The sequence below is a fragment of the Saimiri boliviensis genome, chromosome 18 (genome assembly GCF_048565385.1).
Source record: "Saimiri boliviensis isolate mSaiBol1 chromosome 18, mSaiBol1.pri, whole genome shotgun sequence".
NCBI lineage: Eukaryota > Metazoa > Chordata > Mammalia > Primates > Cebidae > Saimiri > Saimiri boliviensis.
Genome location: NC_133466.1, coordinates 737,339 through 742,759, shown reverse-complemented (window position 1 = coordinate 742,759; position 5,421 = coordinate 737,339).

The following is a 5,421-nucleotide window of genomic DNA, read 5'->3' as shown; positions in this document are numbered from 1 at the left end:
AGCTTTTCTCCTCACCTCGGCTACTTGAAAGGCCAGGGCCCCCTGTCTTCAAGGCACGTGATTTACCTGACCCTATCACTGACCACCATTACCCGACCCTACCTTCCCTGACCCCAGCTTTGTACTCAATAAAAGTCACAGTGTCCAGGCACTCGGGGCCACTGCAGGTCTCCACACTTTGGTTGGCAGTGGACCCCTCCCCGCCCAGCCCAAACTCTCTTTTCTCTATCTCTGTGTCTGTGTCTTTTATTTCTATGGTTTCTCATCCCCGCACCAGCAGGGAGGGGCTCACAGAACCCTATTATAGGGCTGGACCCTCTAGAGACACGCAGCAATTTACCGGATCTCAAATGCGTTGCACTCAATGAAAAGGCCAGTCTCTCTCTCTTTCTCCCTCCCTCTCTCTATATATGTGTATTTTTATCCTATATATTTTTATTTACATAATATTCTTAAAATAATAAAATTGTAGAGATAGAGAACAGAGGACAGATAAGTGGTTGCTAGGAGTTAGGGTTTGGGGCAGAATGTGACTGTAAGTGCATGATGAAAAAGTCATTTGTCCCGATTGTGATCATAGGTACACAAATCCTCGAGTTTATGAACTATGAACAGAAAAAAATACCTGCAAAATCTGACAAAATCTGAACAAGATCTGTAGTTCAGTGAACAGTTTGGTACCAATGTCAGTTTCTTGGTTTGATTTTGATAGTTATGGTTGAAGAGCATATGCGAACTCTATACTTTCTTTGCAACTTCTCTGTGAAATCTAAAGTTATTTCAAAATTCAAAAGTTTAAAAAAAAAAGGCTGGGTACTGTGGCTTCTGCCTGTAATCCCAGCACTTTGGGAGGCCAAGGTGGGAGGATTGCTTGAGCCCAGGAGTTCAAGATGAGCCTGGGCAACATGGCAAAACCTCATCTCTACAAAAACTACAAAAAAGCTTTAAAAAAAAAAAAAGAAGAAAAGAAAGGGAGAAATAATTAGAGCAGATACTGCATGAAATAAGATACACATGCAATTGGCCAGTGAGCTCAGAAGCCAGTGCTCAGCCCCATTCACCATCAGGGACACACAGAGGACCCCAGCCACAGCAATGGCAGAAACTTCCAAGCCTGACAGTAACAAGTGTTTGCTGAGGATGTGGAGGAACCGGAACTCTCATGAACCCCTGGTGAGAATGTAAGACGGTGCAACCTCCCTGGGAAACCGGCAGCTTCACAGGAAGTCAGACACGCACCTGCCTTCTACCCCGGCCATTCGAATCCACATGTTTACCCACAAGAATGGAAGGACGCATCCTCACCCAGGCTCAGGCATGAGTTCACAGCAGGCGCTGTCATAATGGACCCCAACCCAGAGCCACTGTGGCACAGCCATGCCGTGGGACGTTCAGCCATCATATTTGGTTTTTATTTTTTACTTTTTGTTTTTGTTTTTTTGAAACAGTCTCACTCTGTCACCCAGGCTGGAGTACAGTGGCACAATCTTGGCTCACTGCAACCTCTACCTCCTGGGTTCAAGCAATTCTCCTGCCTCAACCTTTTGTGTAGCTGGGACTACAAGGTGCCCACCACCACGCCTGGCTAATTTTCGTGTTTTTAGTAGAGATGGAGTTTCATTACGTTGGCCAGGCTAGTCTTGAACTCCTGACCTCAGGTGATCCACCCACCTTGGCCTCCCCAAGAGCTGGGATTACAGGCAGAAGCCACCACCACCACCAGCCTGGCAATCACATCTGGATGCATCTCAAAAACAAATGCCGAGGCCAGAAGAGTGCATACTGTCTTATTCCACAACAGGAAATCACACAAACCCATCTACAGTGACAAAGTGCGATCAGTGATTGTATGAGGTGGGGCGATTTGTGGCAAATGGTTATGAGCGATCTTTCTGGGGTGAGGGATCTTTCTGGGGTGATGGATGTGTTCCTGTCTTGATTGTGTTCATGGTCACACAGTTGTATACATTTGCCAAAATTCATCAAACTATACACTTTAAGTAGGTGCATCTTCCTGTATGTAAACAGCGCCTCCCCAGCAACGATTCTTCGAAGTTCTCCATTTATAACCTCCTCATGGGCTTGCTGTGACTCTGTGGCCCCTGACAGCTGCCTGCCCACCGCCCTCCACACCCTCTGCCCTGCTGACCACCTCCTCATCCACCTTTCCACACTTGGCCTAGCACCACGGACAGCCCCTGCAGCGAGGGCAGTTAGGGCCTCCTCCCCTGGCACCACTCGGGAAAAGGTGACCAGGGCCATTGGAAAGGCTTCCTGGGTCCAAATATGGATTCCCAGGAAGAGGCGTTCGCACTGCGCCCTCCTCTGTCCCAGAGCGCCCCAGGGCCTCTCGTCAAGCCCAGCTGGCCGCGTCTGTGCAAAGCTCCGCTCCATGCCTTGAATAACTTCCCCGGCCAAAAATGGGAAGGAGTTGCATAAGCAGACATCCACGGATCCAACTCCCAAGAAAATGTAGACAGATGTGCAGTCAGGAGAGGCCTTGAGAAGCAGAGACGGCTGGAGGGCAAACTTGGCCACTCTCCTTGGCCTGACACATTTTGCAGCTGCTTATCAGGGGGTCCGGAGAACACTGAACAGGAGACTGGGGGACTCTTATTACATACATGAACTCTCATTACACACGTGAACTCTTATTACATACATGAACTCTCATTACACATACAAACTCTCATTACACACGTGAACTCTTATCACACACATGAACTCTTATTACACACGTGAACTCTTTTTACACACATGAACTCATTACACACGTGAACTCTCATTACACACAGAAACTCATTACACACACAAACTCAGAACTCATTACACACGTGAACTCTACACACGTGAACTCACACACATGAACTCTCATTACATATGCAAACTCATTACACACGTGAACTCTCATTACACACAGAAACTCATTACACACGAAAACTCTGAACTCATCACACACGTGAACTCTACACATGTGAACTCTCATTACACATGTGACTCTCATTACATATGCAAACTCTCATTACACAGATGAACTCTCATTACACACGTGAACTCTTATTACACAGCGAACCGCCTCTTCCAAGGGGATCTCATCCCATCGGTTCTTTGCGAAGCGGCCTACTGCTTCCTCCTGCGGGAGGGGATTTGCTTATTCATCATTTTCCTTCCTATAGATCCATTCTTCATAGGCATGAGGCCGGCATGCAGGTGTTTCCAGTCAGGAAAACGTTCCCCTTAGCATGCACACTTGGAGACAGCCCGTCCTGAGCAGGAAGTGCTTGCTGGGCTTGAAGAAGGCTTCATGGGGCGTGATGGATGATCTGGTTACTTCCAAAGAAAAGAGGCCCCAGTCAGCTTTCCAGTCCCACAGCCTGGAGGTCAGGGGGGCAGGCCCCCAGCCAGGGCCCATCCTGCTGGGGTCCCAGCACTGGCAGATGTCCTAGCACCCGACCCAGACTCTTGGGACCTGGCGCCTTTGTCCCTAGATGTCAACAGACCAATGTCCGCTGGGTGTCTGCCCTGGAGGAGGGGCTCCGAGGCACAGCCCACAGCTCAGCTTGAAGAAATGATGCCCTCATGGCAGACCCTCCCCCACACAGCCAGAGAACTAAGTGTTTGTATGGGAGCGCTTCTGGCTGCCACACCCCGCTCACTGAGCACCCACCACAGAGCCACCCCCACTGAACTCCCCACCAAGCACCCCCACCACCAAGCCATTCCACTGAGCATCCCCTCACTGAGCACCCACCACCGAACACCCCACCATCAAGCACCCACCACCAAGCCCCCACCCATCATCCCCACCACTGAGCACCCCCCCCCACTGAGCCTCCCTGCCCCGAGCTGCCACAGATCTTACTGTGCCCACAACGGACGCTTGGTGGAGGGTCCTGGGAACACTGGCAGGTGGACTGCACCTTGACCATCCTGACCAACCTTTCCACACATGGCTACTGGACAGCTTCCCACCTGGGTCCCCAAGTCAGGAGCACTGGCTATACCCTGGCAGCCCTTGGCATCCTCTCCCATTCAGCTCATGGTGTCCTGGGGAGCCGGGCCGGTGGCACTGGGATCTAGGAAGGGGGTCCTGGCCCCGCCACACACAGCATCGGAGCCCCAAGGCGGCGCAGGGAGAGGATGGCGGGGCCAACAGCTGCTTATGCGGAATCCCGGCTGACCCTGTCGGCTCTGGACTCAGACCCCACCACCGTCCTCACAGACTTCCCGCTGGGGGACTATAATTTAATTGTTGTAATTAAAACCATATTATGTGAACATGTGGTGGGTTTATACTTGTGAATGTGAAATGGATCAATAAATCAGTATTTTTGAATTTCTATTTTAATTTCAGATACAATCAATGTGGATAGACATAACTTGTACAAACAGAAGGTCTTCGAAGTTCCCAAGGCCTGTGGGTGTGGGGTGGGCTCCTGAGACCACAGTATGGGAGCAGGTTCCTTGGTCACTGTTTGGCTTGGCAGCACCTCCTCCCGGGACATCTACACCCAGAATCCTGCAAGAAGGAGCCTCAGGGAAATGCCCCAGCCTGAGGAGCTTCCAATGCTTTCTCAGCATCTTTTTCCAAATCAAAATGCCAGCCCTTCCTCTCCAAAGATCAGAATCACCTGGTGTTTCCTTAGCCTGGCACCACCACTTCCCTCATCCGGCACCAACCCTTCCTTCCTATCTCCATGGTTTATCCGGCTCTTTATCCTCAGAGCCCTGTGGAAAGACGTTCTTGTGTGCCTGAAGAAAGACGCCAGGCCATGGTGCCTGTGACGTCCTCAAACTCATGTCACCAACACTGGGACTGAACGTCTGTGTTCTCCCGGGTTCACAGGTCGAAGGCTTGGCCCCCAGGGCAGCTGCGTCTGGAGATGGGGCCTCTGGGATGTGATGACATTAAATGACTTCATGAGGGTGGAGCCCTGGTCAGCCATGGCTGTGGCCCCAGTGGACCCGGGCACACTTAGCCACCTGCCAGCTGGGAGGAGACCTCACCAAGCCCAGCCCTGCAGCACCATGGCCTTGGACTTCCAGCCTCCAGATTGAGAGAATAAATGTCTCCTGATGAAGTTGCCAGGGCTGTGGTCCCCTGCTGCAGCTGCCACACTAAGACACCGGCCACACCTGGCTTCTCCGTGGCCCCTGCAGCCACGAAGAGAAGGCCACCCTCTCACAATTCACAAACACTGGTGCTTTTTAACTTCACAATCAATTGCAGCAAGGTGTAACTTACAGAAGAGAAAGTGCACATCTTCAGGGTAGCATTCGATGTCTTCTTGCAGGTGCACCCACCGTGGAAACGCAGCCACACGGGAGTCGTGGAACCTGCCGTCACCCACAGCCCTGCCTCTCAGTCCTGCCAACCACCCTGGCCTCTCCCGGAGTTGCATGGAAACGGAATCTTGCGCT